The 23,691-nt window shown below is 41.5% G+C and overlaps 1 pseudogene; it reads right to left on the bottom strand.

Annotated features, from left to right (window-relative positions):
* Nucleotides 1–2,868: 2,868 nt before the first annotated feature.
* On the bottom strand, nucleotides 2,869–23,691 carry LOC128018100 (mitofusin-2-like; annotated as a pseudogene).

The following is a 23,691-nucleotide window of genomic DNA, read 5'->3' as shown; positions in this document are numbered from 1 at the left end:
GGACACTCCCAATCACATGGCTCAGACATCTACCTACTTACTGTGGAGTATGTCCAGCACTTACTAGGCTTACCGTAAAATGTACTCAGCAAAGGACCTGATTCAATGATAATGCAGCACAAATACAAAAAGAACACTTATTTACAGAACAGTGCCCCTGCTAATAACTGGTTTGTAAGATGTTACAGTTACACAAATAAATATTTCTGAATCAGTGAGGTGGTCTAATGTTTGATTTTTCTCTGTTTAATCAAATCAGACCAGCAGACATGCCCCATGTTAGGACTGCCAGCGGCAGCAGGAAGAATAGTTTTCCTCAAGCAGTGCTAGCAGCGGACTTTAAGACTTTCAGCTCTCTTAATGTTGTAATGAATGTTCAAACCAAACACATGTAGATTGTATTTTTTTTTATTTTAGTGTGAATACAATCTTAAAACATCTGGGGGGTTGGAACAACCAAAAAAAAAAAAAAATCTTTCTCTTTTTTTTTTTTTTTTACTATGGGGACCTGGTTTTCTCTTTCTTATAGGGCGGTCACACTGCACTTTTCTCTCCATTGACTTCCATTCATACGCATGCGAATGCGTCAGACCGGAAAGGCAAGCTCATGCGAAAAATTCCGCATTTTGCTGCGTTCCAAAGTTCAAGTTTGGTGAACTCTGACCTGCGAATTCGCATCACGTGAAGATGTGGGACCAGTAGAAGATCGTTACGTCACTGCGTGACCTCTCTGTACAGAAATTCAAAAATGAAGGAAGCGCTATATAACTTTAGTTGTAGCGCAGCGTCCTATTTTATATAATACAGATTTAAAAGATTATAAAAAATAAAATAAAGTATCTGCATGGTTTGTAGTGTCAACAGGAACAGATGATACATTTGAATGTGGATGTTTTATAATTTTTTATTGCTTAGGGTGTATATATTTATAAAGAGAGAGGGAGACGGGGAGTACAATATAATAAGACGCTTTCGACGCCGTCGCAAAAGACACAGTACAAGCACATATTAATCCATGTTGTGATAATTGAGGAAAGACCGTTTTATTGCTCCCGCCCATATTCGCAGCGGTGTCCGAAATATTTCCGCACGTTTAAAGTCTAGTGTGTCCGCGCCTTTAACCAACTTGTGCAGCTCTGAGAGTGCATCTAAAATGCCTTTTGGGATGAGAACCTGGTTAGAGGCAGCACTAAATAGAACAGCCTCCTGAAAACACACAAATTCAAGGTAATCCAGGTCAAAGGGTTGCTGACAGACAATATGCTGTAGCCGTGTGTGGATTCTCTCTAACATTGTTTGTGCAAGCAGTTCCTAGAGAGGGAAAAAGAGGAAAAATGGATGAGGTCAAAAATACTGGTGTAACTGAACATGACCAGTAAAATGACCAAAAACTACACTTTGGTTCATTCTTAAAAACTTCATGACCATTAAATTAAAATTTAATTTAAATTAAATTCATGCATTTAGCAGACACTTTTATCCAAAGCGACTTACAGTGCAATCAGGCTATCAATTATTACATATCATTAGTGATAGAGACCTCAAATAATGACACATGATTATGATTACGATTAAGAAAATGTAATGATTGATATCATATGGATGCAGAAAATGAGTTTATAATACCCTCAGTATCAGGGGTTTAGCCATTTACCCAAGTCTAGGGCCTTGTAGAATCTCAATAGACATGCAGTACAAACTTTGGTTCAGTTATACTAAGAACATGTTTGTCTTCCATCCTGCAAAGTTCGGTGAGGCTATGAATAACACTTTAAGATATTAATGCCCAAACATGGTTCTCTGATAGTGTTTTTGATGCTATAAAAATGACAATCTCAAGGACTGACAAAAAATATGAATATTTTTACAGGCCTTGGTTTTGGGACCCAAATATAATATAGAAAAACTCTTTATCTGAGATGTTGCTGCAACCACTTTCCTGGATTCTGACTGATTTGACATGGAATAAAGCCTCTATATTCTATTGGAAACTAGCAGGAGAAGACCAGGGTTGATTTGGAGGTCTAAAAACACCCTTGCCATGAAAAACAGACCGTTGATATGGACGCGGAACGGACTATTTTCTTTAGCGGAAGCAATACAATCGTTTTTAAAATCAATAAATTTTGTCAAATTATTTATTTTGTAGGTAGCAATGTAATAAGTGGGATCGTATATAGCGCGGCGGTTAGCGAATAACAACCCCTTCAGGCTGATTTTTCACCAGCAATGACTGGAAACTCACCTGTTGGCTCACCATCGTGTTCAAAACATCCCTCACGCTAGCGTTTCTTGTTCTCTCCTGTTTCCATGTCGGTGGCTGCGCCAAGCAAGTCGCTAACAGCGCCACCCGCTGTTGTGGAGTGCGAATTACATGACCGTTTACTAGCATGTGTGTGGATCTGAAGGCATTTGCGTGTGGATCAGCAAGGCGGAAAATTTGTGCCAAAAGTCACGTGACAGTTTTTCGTACTTGTAGAATTTTGTTTTGTACTTGAAGGATTTTGTTTTGTACTTGAAGGATTTTGTTTTGTACTTGAAGGATTTTGTTTTGTACTTGAAGGATTTTGTTTTGTACTTGAAGGATTTTGTTTTGTATTTGAAGGATTTTGTTTTGTACTTGAAAGATTTAAGTTTGTACTTGGAAGATATTTTTGTCATTGAAGACATACGTTTCTTTGTATATGTAAAACGTACTGTATTTGTTTGATAGCTACGTTTTTTATTTGCAGAACAAAATGCATTAGTTTGTGAGTGATGTTTTGTATTTGCAAACCACACTGAGTTTGTTTGTGAATTGTTGGGTGTGAGTAAAACACGTTTTGTGTGTGTGTGAGGTTTTGGCATAAATCTCACTCCATAGCTAACACATCTCGAATATAACACAGTCTACAAAGAGGCCAAGCTGTTAACATGACCTCTTCACTCGAGAATAAATAATAAAATTCAAACAATGTGTGCAAAACAAAGTGGCACGTCACTGCACTCTCAAATGCATCCTGATAGAAAAAAAAGAGAAATATGCTAAGCAATATTTGGTCTGCTGATATAAAGGGTTGAAAGCATGGCTAGGTGTCCAGATGGACCTCTATCGGCCCTGGTGAAGGTACTGCTGGGTAAACATGTTGAGTTCACTGTCCAGCCAGCCAGCTTTATTCCTGGGGAAGAAATCACAATGAAATGAACACCAGAAATATACAAAATTATTTTACGGTGCTTTATTTTTGAAAGGTCAGAGCGGCAGACTAGTTTTCCCCCCTGCTAACTGGAGTTAAACTCACTAGGCACAAGAAATGTTTAAATTGTGTGTCCAAAGAGTGTTGAATTTCCACAAATCAGCTCTGAAAGTTAAGGATTTCTCTCTAGTTCTTTCTAGTCCAAAACACACATGTAGGTATATATTGATATTTACAATTATGTATATGTGATCCTGGAGCACAAAACCAGACTTGGGTCGCTGTGGTATATTTGTAGCAATAGCCAAGAAAAACATTGAATTTTCTTTTATGCCAAAAATCATTAGGAGATTAAGTAAAGACCATGCTCCATGAAGATAATTTGTAAATTACCTACTGTAAATATATAAAACCTCAATTTTTGATTAGTAATATGCACTGCTAAGAATTGATTTGGACAAATTCTAAGGTGATATTCTCAGTATTTTGATTTTTTTTTGTCCCCTCAGATTTCAGATATTCATATAGTTGTATCTCAGACAAATATTGTCTGATCCTAATAAACCATATATCAATGTATACCAATGTATAAATCGCAATTTTCGAAAAATTCTGGTCTTGTGGTCCGGGGTCACATACACTGATGCATTTATAAATAATTTCCAGTAAAACCTGTTATGAAAACATATCTTGATAATTGTAACCAAAATGTGCATTATTTTGAAATGGTTCTGAAAAAGTGGTTTGGTGGTTTGCGGTAACTTGAAATAAGTCTCTTATGTTCACCAAAGATGCATTTATTTGATAAAGAAATACAGTAAAAAAAACAGTAATATTGTGAAATATGATTACAATTCAAAATGCATGTATGCAATTTTAATACAGTTACAAATTAATTTATTCCTGTGATGACAACGCTGAATTTTCAGAATCGTTACTCCCGATTCTCTGGATTTTGTGATGATTATAAAGATCAGATAAATTTATTGCATCCTTTCTGAATAAAAGTGTTCATTCCTTTTAAAAATCTTCATGAACCTAAACCTATAAACTATAGTGTTTATGTTGTCTAATCCTGAATAAGACATCATATAAACAAAAGTCAACAGCAAACACACAGCAAATGCATGATCACATGATGTGACATCACAGACTCTCACCTGAGCAGCTTGGCATTACTCTACAGGCCGTCCAGCTGTTCGATCTTGCTGTTCAGATCCCGTATTTCATCGTCCAGCTGCTGTCTGGTGACATCCACCTGCTGACAGAGCTGAGAGAAAGTGCCGGCCAGCTCCCTGGGACAAACATTCATAGGGAAACAGGCTGGATTCAACAATGACTGAAAAACACTACTACAGAAAATAAATCTCTCATAACATGTACTTCATGTATTTAATTTCTCCACTAGAGGACAGTAGTGGTGTTCAGGGCCACTAGTCTGCATAATTTGATGTCTAAATGACACAACAGCATTGCATTTGCATCGAGATCCAGATCAACTCCGATCTGGTTTATACTGAGACTCAAACTTACTGCTGAACCTGATGGCTGCAGTTGGATCCCGTGTAGCTGACGATGAGCTGTAGTTTCTCACTGGCGTACTCCACAAACTGTCTTTTAAATGCTTTCTTTGGCCCTTGTGGTCCAGGTGAGTCTCTCATAAACGAACACTAGCCTGTAGAGACCCACAGAGAGAGCGATGAGCCTCCAGCCCACCGCCTTCCAGATCTGAGACACAAACATTAAATCCGTCAGATATTCCCACAGTCACTGTGACTGAAGTCATTAGACCAGAAGATGCTGGCGAGGAAATGAAGACAGATTGTGCATTATATTTTGTAGTGCATCAGAGATTATGATCTTACCACTCCTCCGACGACTATAATGCCCATTGATGTCCGAGAGGTGAGTGATGCCAGTCCGGTTACCATCGAAACCATAATCTCTTCCTGGGTCATGGACCCCTGAGGGAAAGGAGGCATACAGGTGCTGACCGGAGTGATGGCCAGAGGCCTGGGAACCTGACCACACGAAACACACACTTGATGAGAATGTAAAGTAAACTTTATGAATCAAACTAGTTGAAAATCAAACAAACTGCAAGAGTAATATCAACTATAATACAAAAGCGTGCACATTTGACTATGTGTGTATATTTAAATGTCACACATTTAAAAAACTGATTTGGCTTTATTACAGTTTTTTTCAATCGCTAACAAGTGCTTAACCATACTTCAGATACTTTTTCTAAACTCTTAACACAGACTAACACCTACAAAACACAATTGGCCAAATGGATAATTTTCTTCTCAAAAACACATTTTTATCAAATATATACTAAATCTTCATTTCAAAATAGAACACATCTTTCACTGCACACACCAACTTTACCAAAACACTGGAAATCGGACTCAAAATTAAATTATTCTGTCAAAGAATAACACGTTTTCACCTCAAAAGGTACATGCAGTCAATCAAAGTAAGCCAGGTTTCAAAATACTGGCTATTGTTGATATTACAAAAACTGCATAGACTTTTCAGTCTCAGTTTTACAGGTTTTTGCATGCAAAACATGCAATTCACTGTTTTACACTAAATTTCTTGGTTAGGAACTGTATGTCCAAATGTACAGTAATGTTCACATTCAAAAGCATTCCAGTAAAAAGCTATTTTTTTCCATTACTGTTTACTGCAGGAGGTACATTAGAAACACAGTATGATAGAACAGAAAAGGTTTGACAGTATTGCTTACAGTGAACAAAATATCCATGAAACATATAAGAGCATTCTGAACAAAAAAAAAAAAAAACAACAACAACAGCAAAAAGCCCAGATAAAAAGGGGGGAGGGGGGGGTGAAATAAAAACAATCTCTCACTGCTCCTGTTCCTCTCACTGCTCCTGCTCCTCTCACTGCTCTTGCTCCTCTCACTGCTCCTCTCACTGCTCCTCTCACTGCTCCTGCACCTCTCACTGCTCCTGCTCCTCTCACTGCTCCTGCTCCTCTCACTGCTCCTGTTCCTCTCACTGCTCCTGCACCTCTCACTGCTCCTGCTCCTCTCACTGCTCCTGCTCCTCTCACTGCACCTGCTCCTCTCACTGCTCCTCTCACTGCTCCTGCTCCTCTCACTGCTCCTGCTCCTCTCACTGCACCTGCTCCTCTCACTGCTCCTCTCACTGTTCCTGCTCCTCTCACTGCTCCTGCTCCTCTCACTGCTCCTGCACCTCTCACTGCTCCTGCTCCTCTCACTGCACCTGCTCCTCTCACTGCTCCTCTCACTGCTCCTGCTCCTCTAACTGCTCCTGCACCTCTCACTGCACCTGCTCCTCTCACTGCTCCTGCACCTCTCACTGCTCCTGCTCCTCTCACTGCTCCTGCTCCTCTCACTGCACCTGCTCCTCTCACTGCTCCTCTCACTGCTCCTGCACCTCTCACTGCTCATGCTCCTCTCACTGCTCCTGTTCCTCTCACTGCACCTGCTCCTCTCACTGCTCCTCTCACTGCTCCTGCACCTCTCACTGCTCCTGCTCCTCTCACTGCTCCTGTTCCTCTCACTGCTCCTGCACCTCTCACTGCTCCTGCTCCTCTCACTGCTCCTGCTCCTCTCACTGCACCTGCTCCTCTCACTGCTCCTCTCACTGCTCCTGCTCCTCTCACTGCTCCTGCTCCTCTCACTGCACCTGCTCCTCTCACTGCTCCTCTCACTGCTCCTGCTCCTCTCACTGCACCTGTTCCTCTCACTGCTCCTGCTCCTCTCACTGCTCCTGCACCTCTCACTGCTCCTGCTCCTCTCACTGCTCCTGCACCTCTCACTGCTCCTGCACCTCTCACTGCTCCTGCTCCTCTCACTGCTCCTGCTCCTCTCACTGCACCTGCTCCTCTCACTGCTCCTCTCACTGCTCCTGCACCTCTCACTGCTCATGCTTCTCTCACTGCTCCTGCTCCTCTCACTGCTCCTGTTCCTCTCACTGCTCCTCTCACTGCTCCTGCACCTCTCAGTGCATCTCTCACTGCTCCTGCTTGTATGAAAGGCTCCTAGAGAAATTAGGTCTTTTATTGAAGGGACTCTTATTTTGATAATTGTAGACTGTATTTCCACGTACATCCAGTAGGAGGCATTATTGTACTGGTTTGCTGCCTGATGACTGCTTGTATTATTACTGAGAGAACGGCAGGTGTGCTCAAGTTTTCCTCAGCTGCGCACCGAAGTTTTTCCTGCCTGTTATTTTGGATGTTTGTCGGCGTTTGGTGTTTCAAAGTGTTAGTTCATGACCATAAAGTAAGTTCTCTTCAGTTTACATATGTTTTAAATGCGTTTTGAAGTGTATTATTTAACCTTATAGTTTACACAGGCATGTATGGGCATGTAACGATTCACGTGTGATCGTCGATAGATAAACAAGATATGATGTGCAATTTCTACTAAATACAGCTTTTGATGTTACAGTTTACATAGTAATTGGTTATGTCTTGATACTGTGTAAGGATTAACCAGTATTGCTACGTTTTTGATGATGTTATTTGAGAATTGATAAACGGTTTAATGGACCTGGATTTGTTAATATATTAAGACTGAAACCATTTTGTGGGACCAGATCAATAGTTATATTGTCTTTAATTGCATCCTCTGCATATTGAAAACTACAGCTGTTATTTAGATTATAATGAAAATGCTGTTATTCTTGATTAAGAAGTGTCTGATTTATTTGTAAACCTGTTTTACTTATACTGTTATGTTTTGTTATTTTTAGACTAATTTTGAATACACTTTGGAAAGAAGCTCCAGTCTCCTCATTCATTGTGTCCTGACCGACACACCAGGAGTGTATACTGCTGATAATTAGAACCCAAGCCTAGCAGTCTCTTTCCTCTCCAACAACTGGTCCTTCGAGCCGGATGCAGGGTTCATTTCGGGTACCATGGAATCAGATGAGGAGATCGTTGGAACATCCAGACCAAAACGCCAAACACGTCCACCAGTACGTCTCCATGACTTCGAAGTGCAGTATGTAGGTGGCAGAGCTGTAACGGAACCTGCTATTTCACCCCACTGGGAGGTACCAGCCCCTTTGACACCTCTCCAGTCATCATGGCACAATCCTAATTACCTCTGTGATGATGCTGCGCTTCCCACCGGCCCTCGGTTGAGATCACCAAGCTTCAGTTCTGCAGAGCATAGTGAAAACCTACCTCAGTCATTCATGTCAGCCCAGCAGCCCAGATACCCTAAGCCTGAGTACTATAATGAGCTACAAGCCATTCGCAGAGAGAATGCACAGCTGCTGCAGACACACCAAGCCTTTCGTGATGACATGATGGAGTTGAAAGCAGTTAGTACTGAGTTCAAAGAACTAGTTAAAGTTGCTCAAGCCTTGAGAGCAGAGCTCAGTCCAAGTAAAAGCCATGATAGTCCTCCAGTGCGATCAGATCCCAAATTGCCATCCCGTCCTTCCTGCCACGTTGACCAGACAGAGCAGGCCACACCAGCTGAGGATAAAGAATGGTCTGAGCTTCCACCCTGGCCTGAGCCCGAGTTAGAACTGAGAAGGGGCATGGAGACTTTAAAGTTATCAAAACCCAGCACAGCTACATACCAACGAGGGGTACCGAGGTACTCGAAGGCCTCCAAGTCTCAATCTTCCCAATCATATCTGCCTCCTCAGTATTATTCTCAAAGTACAGATGTGCTACCTCCGCCACCAACCCCTGAAGACCTCAGAGAGTTGTTATCCTCAACTGCACAGTCCTTATATCGGAAACCTTCACAGGTTCAAATCCCAGTTTCTTCTCCTCGATATGGAGCCATGCCAGCTCAGCCAAGTCATCCAACACCTGCAGTTAAAGTAGAGTCCAATATACCACATTTTACCCACACCTCAGGGTCAGAGTATGTCTATAGAGGGCCTACCCCTACCATCCCCAAGTTCAGCCGGCCAGATCCAAGCGAGTTCGCCAGACTTCGAATTGCCTTAGAGAATTTGCTTCCTCCAGATGGGACTGAACTCTTTAAGTATCAAATACTGGTGGACCATTTAAAGTTGGATGAAGCTAAGCTGATTGCGGATGCCTTTCTGAACTCGCCTACCCCATTTACTGACACCATGGTGGCCCTCCATGAGAAGTTTGGTCAGCCCCACCAACTAGCATTGAGGAAAATTGCAAGTGTTTTAGAAGCTCCTGATGTAAGGCGTGGGGATACTGTTGCATTTCAAAAGTTTGCTCTGCAGGTACAGTCGTTGGTGGGTTTGTTGAAAACTTTAGGACCTGAAGGTGACATTGAATTGAATTGTGGGTCACATGTGGCACGCCTTGTGAGTAAACTTCCTACTGAGCAACGAGCTGAGTTCCGCCGTCACATGTTCCGGCAACCTGGAACTGTACCTACTCTGCACGACCTTTCAAACTGGCTCCGCTATGAAGCTTGGTGTCATGACTTTGATGTTGAAATTGTCTCACGAGGAGTCCAAGACCGTCAGACTTTCCGACCTGTACAGAGTAAAAGGACTGTAGCCGTTCTTCATGGAGTTGGAGAGGCTCATAATTTAACTTCCCTATCACCTCAGAAGGGTACTACTCAAAGGACCAAGTCAAGTGAAATGAAACGGTTCTGCCCATTCTGTGATAGCACAGAGCATTATTTGAGTCAATGCAAAGCATTCGCTAAACTTACCACTGATCAGGCCAAAGACTGGATTCGAGAAAATAATCGTTGTTGGCGCTGTGCCAGGACTCACCACGCTGCTCAGTGTGACCTGAAGAAGCCCTGCAACCTATGTCAAGGCAAACATCTTCGACCTCTGCACATACATTTGCACTTCTGGATGATGGCTCTGAGAGGACCATCTTGCTCCCTACTGCTGCCAAAGCCCTCGGTATACAGGGTACACCTGAAGATCTCTCCTTGCACACTGTTCGACAAGACATTGAAGTTCTTCGTGGGTCATCTATCTCCTTTCAAGTATCCTCAACCCACAAGCCTCAAATTCTTTACAAAATCGAACATGCCTTCACTGCTGATCGCCTCAATTTGTCACGACAGTCTTATCCTGTGGATCAGCTGCAGAAGAAGTATCACCACTTACATGGTCTTCCCATCCTGCAAATTAAAGATGTTCAGCCTCTACTTCTGATTGGGTCAGATCAGCCCCATCTCATTACCCCAATTGAACCTGTCAGATTAGGTTCTCCAGGTGGACCTGCTGCTGTCCTCACACTCCTGGGATGGACCCTCCAGGGCCCTGCATCATTCATGGGGCGGCCTGCATCCTCCCAACAATGCCTGCTGACATCAGTCCTTCCACCTCAAGATGAGCTCTTTAAGAATGTCCAAAGGCTCTGGCAGATGGAAACTGTTCCACACAGAGATGAGAAAGAGGTGACTCGATCTAAACAAGATCAGGAAGCTTTAAAGTTACTCGAAACCAAAACCATCTGCACCGAAGTCAATGGCATTCTTCGACTTGCAACACCCTTGTTACGGCAGAAAGATATGCCTATGTTGCATGCCCCTAAGGAATCAGTCATGCCTAACCTGCGCAGTATTGAGAAACGTTTGTTGAAGGATACGGTGAAAGCAGAGATCTACAGAGCTGAGATGGAGAAGCTCAAGCAGAAAGGAGCTGTCCAGGAAGTAAATAAAGAAACAACAGACTCAGAAGAATGTTGGTATATACCTCACCACATTGTCAGTCATAACGAGAAATCTCGTGTGGTTTTCAACTGTTCCCACCAATATCATGGGCAGAGTCTCAATCAGTATCTGCTGCCTGGCCCTACACTTGGCGCATCATTGCTAGGTGTACTCATCAGATTTAGGGAGCATTCAGTCGCAGTAAGTGGTGACATCAAGGTGATGTTCCATCAGGTCTGCCTCCTTCCTGAAGATCGTCCACTACTGCGTTTCCTGTGGCGTGATCTGAAAGTGGGAGAACCACCTAAAGTTTTCGAATGGCAGGTGTTACCATTTGGCACTGCATGCAGTCCGTGCTGTGCCACTTATGCTCTGCAGCGCCATGTGACCGAGCACAGTGTGGCTGATGAGTCCATCAGGTTCTCAGTAGAGAAATGTTTTTATGTGGACAATTGCCTTCAGAGTCTGAGCACCCCTGAAGCGGCGAGGTGTCTGGTTGATGGATTGAGAGAGATGCTTTCTACAGCTGGATTTGAGATACGACAGTGGGCCAGCAATGTTCCCGGAGTTCTGAGTCATTTACCCACAGAAGCTCAAGCTGAGAGCTTGGAACTTTGGTTAGCTCAAGACAAGACCGACATATCAGAATCAACCTTAGGTCTACACTGGAACTGGCAGACTGATAAACTGTCATTCAAGAGCCGACCTGTTGTGTATAAGACTCCCACCCTCAGGAACATCTACAAGGTCCTAGCCACTCAATATGACCCTCTCGGACTTCTTTTGCCGTACACTACTCGAGCCAAGGTCATCATTAGGCAGCTATGGAATAAGCAGCGGGGTTGGGATGATCCAAACTTACCTCCTGAACTCTTGCAGTCATGGCACGTCTGGGAGAATGAACTCCAGTACCTACCAAACATAACCCTCCCTAGGACTTATGTCCCTCTTGAGGTGGAGAAGGATGGTGCCATACATGAAGTTCACATCTTTTCAGATGCCTCCGAACAGGCATATGGAGCTGTGGCATACATGAGGACCACTGACAAAAGAGGCCAAGTGTACCTGTCTTTCATGGTAGCTCGATCCCGAGTAGCACCCAAACGTTCTCATTCCATTCCTCGATTGGAACTTTGTGGAGCTCTTGTGGCTGCTCAGTTAGCCAGATTGCTTCAGAGGGAACTGACCTTGCAAATTGAGACCACGGTGTTGTGGACAGACTCCTCCACTGTCCTTACCTGGCTGAACTCGGAATCATGCCATTACAAAGTTTTTGTTGGCAATAGAGTTGCCGAAATCCAGGAGCTAACAGGGAATTGTTCTTGGCGCTATGTGGATTCTGCTAGCAATCCTGCCGATGACCTCACCAGAGGCAGACCACTGAATGTTCTTTCAGGGATGAATAGATGGTCTCAAGGACCTCCCTTTTTACTCCAAGATCCAGCCACCTGGCCAGTAATGCCAGGAACAGACCTGACAGATGACCCCACAGAGCTACGGAAGTCTGCCTTTTGCGGTACCGCTGCAGTACCACCCCGATCCAGTATACCGGATGTTTGGAACTATCACACCTGGCAAGAACTCCTGGATGCCACCGCTAAGGAAATTCAGGTAAACTCTACCTCTGATTCCTTTCCCGATGCAAATGATTATAATCAAGCGGAGATCCTTATTCTCAAGCGAGTACAGCAGGAGTCTTTTCCCAATGACTATCAACATTTGGAGAAAGGGAAGCCAGTGTCTGCTGACAGTAATCTTCTTACCTTAGCTCCTGAACTGGACAGATTTAGTGGTTTAATCAGAGTGGGAGGTCGATTGAGGAGAGCTGAGTCAATAGAAAAATGTACCTTACACCCCATTGTATTGGACGCTCATCATCCAGTCACCCGTTTACTGATTAAGCATTATGATTGCAAGTTACATCACCCAGGAGCTGAGCGTGTGTTTGCCGAAATCCGACGCCATTATTGGATTCTTCGTGGTCGTGAAGCCATTCGTCGGCACCAGCATGGGTGTCCAGAATGTCAGCGTTGGAGGGCACAGCCAACTATTCCTAAAATGGCAGACTTGCCTTCTGCCCGTCTCCGTCTCCACAAACCTGCCTTTTACTCATGTGGTGTAGACTGCTTTGGGCCAATGCTTATTAAAATTGGGAGACGCACAGAGAAACGCTGGGGGATAATCTTTAAGTGTCTAACTACTAGAGCGGTGCACTTGGACCTCCTCAGTACCATGAATACTGATTCCTTCCTGATGGCCTTTAGGCGGTTTGTTGCACGAAGGGGAACACCAATGGAACTGTGGTCAGACAGGGGAACAAATTTCAAAGGGGGTGAAAGAGAGCTGAGAGAAGCCTTCGCTGAAATGGCTCCTGACTTACAGAAACAGCTTGCTCGACAGAGGATACAATTTCATTTCAATCCTCCAGCAGCCCCACATTTCGGAGGAGTGTGGGAGAGAGAGGTACGATCGGTAAAGTCAGCCCTTTATACTACTGTGGGAGCTCAGTCCGTTCCGGAAGAAGTCCTGCTGACAGTTCTCCTAGAGGTAGAATCTATTCTTAACTCAAAGCCTTTAGGGAACGTGTCTTCGGATGTTGCCGACATTGACCCAGTGACCCCAAACAGTTTGCTCATGGGGCGGCCAGATGGTTCCTTGCCACAGGTAATCTACCCGGAGTCTGAATTGTTAAGTCGCAGACGCTGGAGGCATTCGCAAGTCCTGGCGGATAACTTCTGGTCCAGGTTTATCCGAAACTACCTCCCAGGCCTCCAGACACGGCAAAAGTGGCAGTCCTCACCCCCAGATCTAACAGAGAAAACGGTTGTTATGATTGTAGATCCACAGATGCCTAGGGCCCTCTGGCCTGTTGGACATGTCATCAGGACGCACCACAGTTCGGATGGACATGTCAGGTCTGCTGATGTGGATATAAAGGGGCAAGTCTACACCAGACCCGTAGCACGGTTGGTGATCCTTCCAGCTCTGCCAGATAACGAAACCCATCCTACCAACTCATCCTAAGTTAAGTCGCCTTTTAGTAGGAGCAAAGTTGCACAGCACCTTTGGGGGCGGCTGTATGAAAGGCTCCTAGAGAAATTAGGTCTTTTATTGAAGGGACTCTTATTTTGATAATTGTAGACTGTATTTCCACGTACATCCAGTAGGAGGCATTATTGTACTGGTTTGCTGCCTGATGACTGCTTGTATTATTACTGAGAGAACGGCAGCTGTGCTCAAGTTTTCCTCAGCTGCGCACCAAAGTTTTTCCTGCCTGTTATTTTGGATGTTTGTCGGCGTTTGGTGTTTCAAAGTGTTAGTTCATGACCATAAAGTAAGTTCTCTTCAGTTTACATATGTTTTAAATGCGTTTTGAAGTGTATTATTTAACCTTATAGTTTACACAGGCATGTATGGGCATGTAACGATTCACGTGTGATCGTCGATAGATAAACAAGATATGATGTGCAATTTCTACTAAATACAGCTTTTGATGTTACAGTTTACATAGTAATTGGTTATGTCTTGATACTGTGTAAGGATTAACCAGTATTGCTACGTTTTTGATGATGTTATTTGAGAATTGATAAACGGTTTAATGGACCAGGATTTGTTAATATATTAAGACTGAAACCATTTTGTGGGACCAGATCAATAGTTATATTGTCTTTAATTGCATCCTCTGCATATTGAAAACTACAGCTGTTATTTAGATTATAATGAAAATGCTGTTATTCTTGATTAAGAAGTGTCTGATTTATTTGTAAACCCGTTTTACTTATACTGTTATGTTTTGTTATTTTTAGACTAATTTTGAATACACTTTGGAAAGAAGCTCCAGTCTCCTCATTCATTGTGTCCTGACCGACACACCAGGAGTGTATACTGCTGATAATTAGAACCCAAGCCTAGCAGTCTCTTTCCTCTCCAACACTGCTCCTCTCACTGCATCTCTCACTGCTCCTGCTCCTCTCACCTCTCAATGACTCCATATTGTGTGAAAACGACATGAAATGTGAGAATGGTATGGCCACAATAGACAGATCCTGTGCTAATTTTTGTTTAGAGTTTTGAAAATGTGACAACTGCTTGGAAAAATGCTTGTTAGCGACTGAAAAAAAACTGTAAAATGTGTGCATAATCGCATTCAATAAATAGTCTAAATAAGTTGTTCAGATGAACAAAGCACATGGTTTTCTTGTATAATTAACATTTTAATTGTTTGGTCAGACAGTTCATATATAATATATTCACATTAATAAATCGGGGATTAAACGTGGAGTTATGTTCTGTATGCTAAATATGAAAACGAAAGCGTATGTGCACAGTACCTATAACTGCGGTTTGTATCTGCTGATTGCTGAACGAGATTTGCATGCTTGGCCGACTGACCCGGTATAATCTCATTCATTTCATTTACGAACAATATGTAGCAGTTCTATGTTTATGAACGAGTTTATGAACGAGATCACTACATTCAACAAATCACATGCTCCGTCACATCTCATACTTGAAAGCTATTGGCTCGAGGCTGAGTAACTCTTTGACAAGATGAAACACTTCACAGATACCCGGTTCACCGAGCTGCGCATGCGCTGCTGATAGCGCCACTCGCCTGTGGAGGGAGGAACTTCAGTGAACGAGAAATATGAGTCAGTGGATCATGTGAATAAGACCAATTCATTCAACTGAAAGATTACTTCACGAACGAACCATTACTAGTGCAATTTCCTATAGCCTATATTAAATATTTGGAATATATGTTTTCATATTTTATTAGGTTCTTTGATAAGGTTACTATATGAAGGTCTAAGTAGCAACGTAACTTGCATGATGTCCCCTGTCGGGTCAGAATGGGTAAAGAAATGTTACTATATTTGCAGGACAGGCCAAATAATTCCATAAAAGCGGGACCCGCGGGTTGGAACAAAATCTGACCTGCGCATCACTACCGCCTACTACCGGTATTATCCAAATACAGATACGAATAATTCTGTGATTGTTACAGATTCAGATATAAACACTGGCTCCGCTGCACAGCCCTAACTCAAGCTCATGTGATGACTGGTGTTTTCAGCAACTGCAGTCTCCCTATACGAGGACATTTTTAAAACTTTTGCGCTTGACAGAAAAACATACAGTAGGAGAGGGGAAAATAGTTTTACTTCACTATTGCATTTATGTTCTTCACAATTTTCAATTTTTCTTTTATTTATTTTTATTTTATTATTGTTGAATAAATACTTATTCATATTACATTGTTTATTGAGTATATTTTAATGTGCCCCTATTATGGCTAGTGTAAGGTTTATGTTTTGGTTTGACACGTTGACAATGCATGCTCCTTTGCGTGACGCTAATCTGTGGTGATTGGCTGATTTCATTTTCGTTTCATCCTGAGCCTGTAATGCCTGATAAAGCAGTGTTTGTGAGCACAGTGCTGCTCTGTTTACAGCGTTACTGGGGAAACCGCTATTTTACTGCTCCAAAAGTGGCACCTAGTGGCAAAGAGTGAATCTGCATCTTATTCAGACTGACGTGAAAAGACCAACAAGTGGGTGGCCAGTATGCTGATGTTTCATGTTGATATCAACATGAAACGGCTTGGGATTCATTTAAAAAACTTTTTCTTTTGAGAGACAATAACTATACACACGGTTCAATTTCAGATTTAAAATTGTCAGGATGTTTTCATTCACTTAGAGCTGCATTACACACTGCATGAAAACTAATTTTCAAAAATCCATAATAGGAATATAATTTTTGTCTTCCATGTTTCACAGCACTCAGTTTTTCAGCACTACTTTCACATAGAACATAGAAGCCTTCTAGCCCACTGAAGAAATATGCATGATTGTTGGCCTTACAGAACCAGGATTGGACACCCGGATTTAGATGGACAAATCTGAACATTATTACCAAACAGAAGTCTGCAATTAACACGTGAAACCTGGTCATTGTAGCCCATGAGAGCGCGGCGTGTGTTTTTGGGACCCAGGAAGCAGTTGACCAGCATGGTCCAGCCCAGGGAGAAGTGGAAGCCGATGTCCTCCTGGAAGTCGCTGCAGAGTTTGTCACAGTTGAGGTCGTAGCTGAGGGCGAAGCACTGTCTGGGCACCATCATATCCACCTGCTCTCGAATCCCGATGGGCAGCAGGGGCTTCAGGCCCTCTGGAACGATCAGAAGTGCTTTAACCTGCTGCTGATACTGGTGTGAGCTGTATGAAAACTCACCGTTTGAGACGGATACTGACCTATCATCAAAGTCTGTGTGTTTTTCAGCGCTGCAGTTATCGCACAGGAGCATCTCTCAGACATATTCCTGCCAAGACCGTCTTCTATGTGCTTGTGCAGCTCCTGAAACCAATCATTTCAATCATCAAAATGACATAACACAAAATACATTTCTCCATCATGTAATAGAGCACCAAAGATTAAAGGTGATTGAAGGAAGACCAATTTAAGTCCAACTCACGTGCTTATATACTTTAAGCACCACTTGTGAAGGAAGCAAGTCCATGTGGAAGTCGTCCACTAGCACAGCCAGTCTCCGGATCTCCTCTGCCATGGCGTTAGACACCTACACATAGTGACGAACGGGATGAAACATGGAAACACCTTCAATTGAAAATTAAAGTTACTAAAGACTCCAAACCCACAATAAACAGGTTTTGCACAATACCCATTACCTAACTAATGCCTTGAAATTTTGACATTATGTGTTTCCATTTAATATAGAAACGACTCTGTTATTGTCTTCTTACATCATTGACAAACTATTTTCCTGTTTGACAGTGTAAAGCTGCTTTGACACAACCAGTGCCGAATAAAGCACTATACAAATAAAGGTGACTTGACTTGCATGTGTTCAACTGTATGTCCACACTAAGAGCTCAAATCGTACCTGATGTATACCGGTGATGATAGTTAACTTACTAACGCGCTGGAAACAGCCTCACCTGCTTCTCCACCTCCTCTGTGATCTTCTTGATTTTGCTCTTGCAGTCCAGAGTGAGCAGATCCAGCTGTTTATCGATGAACTCCAGCCTGTCTTCCCTCTCCTCTTTCACCTCTAAACTATGAATCCTGAATAGGAACACACACAAAAATTCATCACTCTAAATATTCATTTCAGTCAATGCACAGAAAGCTATCCTTCAAATGAATCAGTTTAATAAAGCTGATCTAAGACTGGTTCCTGATCACTGTATCCTAACCACATGTGAAGTAAGAAGCAGCAGCAACTCTGTTTTGTGGGTCGTCTGGTTTATGTGCAGTCATGCTGGTATGAAGGTAAAACAGTAGCAAACCCGAGAGCTTGTTGATTTAACCGTGAGAACATGTCATTTTAATATTCGTAACTTTAGGTTGAAATTTACACTCACAGCTCTGATATGAAAAGCTGAATCTTTTGATTTGAACACACAGATAATAACAAAAACAAAACACTGTGTTTTGATTTCGAACTGGCAGATTATTGTGTAAAATGACAGGATGTTATCTTCTTTAAGCTCCGGAAAATCATGAAAAATTACTGTTTATTTTATATTGGTCAAATATGTTGTGGATATTATCCCTAATATCAACATTTGACTCTTTCTATCTCCTCCTCTGTCTGTAACAGCACAGCATCATTTCAATGTCACCAGAGGATCAGTGTTTAATGTGATGATTACCGCTCAGAAAAGCAGGCGTCTTTGCACTCACCTCTGCTCTTGAGCTGCAACGTGCACAGAGTCCATCATCAGACACAGAGCTTCAGAAATCTGCTTGGCCCTCATCGTGTGCTGCTCAAACTTAGTCTTGACTGCTGACTGCGAGATACACTCCTGTAAGGACATACGTATCTGAGTCAGACAACACGCTTAAACCAACAACAGTCTCGAACCCAACAACACTCACCTCAAAACGCCTTTCAAAGTTCTTAAACTCAAACATTCGCTCTTGAAAACCTTCAGCCAGAGCACCACCTGAAATCCAAAAAAAAAAAGTGATAGGAAGCTTAGAATTGTCATCTTACTGGCTCTTTAAGATGCTATAATGCAAGGTTTCCCAAATGATAAAAAATGTAACATTAAATCGATTCTAATATTAAAATGACTAAATTCGGTCTGCACAATTAATCAAAATAAATGTGAAATTGTGATATAGCTTAGTACAATAATCACTGTAGAGTGCTGTGTTTAATGTGAATTTGGTAGCACTGTGTGCTAGAATCACTTTATTTGCACACTCTCATAAATTTTCTACATTTCTGTTGACAGAAGTTCACAGCATTCCTCCAATATTCCACCCATTTAGTGTAATAAAAGCTTGATTTTGAAATATCAAAGGCAATTAAGTTTTAAAAAGTGCATGAAATAAAAATTTAAAAGTAAACATTTGAAAGTAATATATATATATTAGTATAATAAGTGTAAAATATATAGTAAAATAAAAATTGGAATATAATATTCACTTTTTTTATTTTACAGTACAATTGTCTTAATTTTTTATAACTAAAACTTAAAAATAATAAAAGTATAACAATAACTATTATTATTATCATCATCATATTTTTTTTTATTTGGGGAATTGTATCAAATATGAAATGGTTTATAAAAACCTCTGAATCTAATGTTGACAAGTCCAGCTACAACGTGAAACATTTATTATACTCGCATCAAATCGCATTATACAACAAAATAATTGCAATACTGTATCATTTGTCTCCAAATTGTGGAAAATTATGAATAAAAAAAATTACAATAAAATACTTCTCATATACAGTTTGGGTGATAAAAAGGTTTGTGAAGCCCTGATGTACCTGCTTCAGGCATTCCCTGGGCTTTCTGGACACGCGCCTGAAGAGCCTCTTTAGCAGAGATGAAGAAGATCCGGTCGCTGGCCTGAGCGCGATCCACCACCCGCAGCTCATCCACTAAAAAACTAGTGCATCGCTCCATGTGCTGCCGTCTCACCTGACAAACAAACAAGACTCATGATCCACCTGCTAAACACCACTTTTTTATTTATTTATTTATTTATTTTTATTGGCATCTACACTAATATTTGTCTGTTTCTCTGTTTATTCCGAGGTCACCGTAGCCACCAGATCCAGTCTGTATCCAGATCAGAGGGTCACTGCAGTCACCCGGATCCAGTATGTATCCAGACCAGATGGTGGATCAGCACCTAGAAAGGACCTCTACTGCCCTGAAAGACAGCGGAGACCAGGACAACTAGAGCCCCAGATACAGATCCCCTGTAAAGACCTTGTCTCAGAAGAGCACCAGGACAAGACCACAGGAAACAGATGATTCTTCTGCACAATCTGACTTTGTTGCAGCCTGGAATTGAACTACTGGTTTCGTCTGGTCAGAGGAGAACTGACCCCCCAACTGAGCCTGGTTTCTCCCAAGGTTTTTTTCTCCATTCTGTCACCGATGGAGTTTCGTTCCTTGCCGCTGTCACCTCTGGCTTGCATAGTTGGGGTCACTTCATCTACAGTGATATCATTGACTTGATTACAAATAAATGCACAGACACTATTTAAACTGAACAGAGATGACATCACTGAACTCAATGATGAACTGCCTTTAACTATCATTTTGCATTATTGACACACTGTTTTCCTAATGAATGTTGTTCAGTTGCTTTGACACAATGTATTTTGTTTAAAGTGCTATAGAAATAAAGGTGATTGATTGATTGATTATTAGGTTTTTTTATTATTCAAATTTGTTTGTAAAACTGACAAAAACTACTCTTAAACCTTCACTTCATCCCATATTTTGTAAAAATCATGCTTACAGTATTAGGTTTAAGTATCAGTGATGCTAATAGTTTCAAATGCATCTCAGGGTGGTGAGACTCCATGTACTCGGGCTCGCTGGCGGAGGCGTCCCAGTGGTTGTTCAGGATGAAGATATTGGGGCTGGAGAGGCGCTCGTTCACTTTGTGAAAGAATGACTTTTCCTTTAAGAGGGTAGAGGAGAGGCATGTTTTGATTCACTGACACCAGTGAGGTCACAGGACGATCGTGCACTCACCTCACAAGATAATCGTGCTAAACAAGATTAAATGTATGTATAATGTATGTACAAGTCAAATGTATCAAGATTTATACACAAACGTTAAAACATGAAATCATAATGCTGTAATATAGAGCAAATTCCATGTAAGCTTTTTTTTTCACAAATTGAAGTTCATTTTAAACTCACTGTTTGCATTAAAGTGGACTCTGAATTGGCCACCAGCACAAAAACGTCAGCATCAAGGCAGAATTTGTCAATCCAACTGTCCAACTCTGTTGTGACATCAGTGCCAGGGCTTGAAAAGGAAGATGTTAGAAGTTTCCAAATGAAAAATATAACTAATATGGCTTCAAATGCAGAAAGCTTATAAAGCCGTTACAATGGTATCCTTATATAATTGTAATATTAAAAACAGCACTAGCAAGCAAAATATCATAATATGATGTATAAAAATTATAATAAAAAAATATGAATGTGAAAGTTTAATCTGTGCAGAATTAATAGATCTGTAAAGCAGGCAACGTATTGAATGCAATAGTGCTGTACTATTGATTTTTCCTAATAGTGCGGTCAGTGTGTCTCGAGTGTGTGTTCACCTGTCCACAAGCACCAGTTCATCCCGCAGCATCGCACACTTCACTTTAGGCCACATGACACACACCAGACTGCCTGCGTCCAAATCCTCATCCTGGTGTAAGGCATGGGCCAACTGGTTCACTGTCTGCCAGCACGCACACGCACACACACACACACACACACACACACACACACACACACACACACACACACTAGCATTTAAGTACTTAAAACCTGACTATTTCAAAAGTAAATTACTCGAAGGACTCTTATCATGAAAAACATTACTTTAGAGTTAAAAATAATAACAGTAATATTAATAATGACAGCAATAATAATAACTTTTGATGGTATTAGTTGTATATTATAATTAATATTGTAGTTCAAACTGCAATGTATGACCAAGAATTCACAACACTTTGTCAATTTTGGCCATGTTGTGCAGCCCTATATTTAAACAAAGAAATATATACATATGCATGTATGTATATATAAATAAAAAAAGTGAAAGTGAAGTGACATTCAGCCAAGTATGGTGACCCATACTCAGAATTTGTGCTCTGCATTTAACCCATCCGAAGTGCACACACACAGAGTAGTGAACACACACACCCGGAGCAGTGAGCAGCCATTTATGCTGCGGCGCCCGGGGAGCAGTTGGGGGTTCGATGCCTTGCTCAAGGGCACCTAAGTCGTGGTATTGAAGGTGGAAAGAGAACTGTACATGAACTACCCCCACCCACAATTCCATCCGGCCCGAGACTAGAACTCACAACCCTTCGATTGGGAGTCCAACCCTCTAACCATTAGGCCACGACTTCCCCATATATATATATGATGCTTCTCTGATGGAAGTTAATGGTCACATTGCATGACAATAAAAAAAAAAAAAATTATATATATACACACACATTTTTTATTTTTTATTTTCATGCAATGTGACCATTAACTTCCATCAGAGAAGTGTCATCAAGCAAAAGTGCCATTATATTATTGAAAAATATATATTTTTCAAATTTCAATTCAATTAAATATTTTGTCTAAGCTTTGGCTTAGAAAGTTTGGGAACCCCTGAGTTACACAAGACATAAAAACAATGAATACAATCTTTGCGCTCATGCTGTAAAAGACAATAGGTATGCATTATACCTGCCAAAGAAGACCACCTTCATGTGTCCACCTGCTCCTCTGTAGTAACAGGATCCAGTTCCTCATCGCTGTAGGTCTCTGTCAAGAAAACAGACCAGTTCAGATACACTTGATGGTTCAATACTTCACCAACAACATTTGCAACTTCAAAATGCATTGATAGTCAAAAGTAAAGGCTGCTGCCATGACTGCAACAATCTCATTGATTAGCACGCCATTGCTTTTCAGTTGCTAAGGTGTTTTGGGAGAATGTTAGATGATTGCTTATTGGTCCGAATCAAAAGAGCCAACACTCGAGTCTCTATGATAACTATTCACTAAACATACTTAAGAGTAAAACTCTTCTTAACTGCTGTTTTATATTCATGTAACCTCTTAAAGTTAGAAAAACCTCCAACTTAAATTTAACTCAAATTAAAAATGTAATGTACCTCCCATCCAATAATCATTAATAACCATACTGTTCAAACACTTTTGACTGGTAGTGTATGTAACTATTTTAATGCAATCTTTGGAAATTGTACAGTTTTATTGTCTATGAAGTAATAACCCTATGTTAAATCACTAAAAAAAGTAATTATGCACTTATCCACAACAATTTGATGTGGCATAGACAATATCTCGGGGTTAGGGACAGAACTGGATTTCAGCTTTTTAGGTTTTCATTTTAAGCGGAGGAAGTTTTGGCAATTTTTTGCTAAAATATGACTGACCTCAAATAAACCAACAAATAAAGTAAAATGCTGTGAGCTTCTGAGCTGCCAGGGTAGATTTGCAAAGCCTTGCCTAAAGAACACCTAAGATGTTGATAGAAAAATGCCTTAGACACGATACGCCTGACCGAGCCACGCTTTTACCTGAGCCTTCAGCTGTTTAATACCCTGTCTTTGATATCTGAGCTCTTATCAGCTTGAAAGGTGACCAGCACGCAGCAGTGAAAGAGTGGAGCTAAGTCACGAAAGCAGACACCTTCCAGAAAGGCTGAGCTCTATTTGATGTAGGCGCCCAGCTGCTCAAAGATGCCGTTGATCTTCTTCTTGGTGGTTACGAAGTGTTTGAGAGGGGAGGTGTCCACCTCAGCCATGAGTCGCTTGTCCTTCTTGCTGATCACACTGGTATAAGGTCGCAGGAAAACCAGAGACAT

Source organism: Carassius gibelio, chromosome A8 (genome assembly GCF_023724105.1).
Source record: "Carassius gibelio isolate Cgi1373 ecotype wild population from Czech Republic chromosome A8, carGib1.2-hapl.c, whole genome shotgun sequence".
NCBI classification, from domain to species: Eukaryota; Metazoa; Chordata; class Actinopteri; order Cypriniformes; family Cyprinidae; genus Carassius; species Carassius gibelio.
The sequence above is the reverse complement of the archived record's forward strand: the minus strand, read 5'-3'. Positions and strand labels throughout refer to the sequence as shown.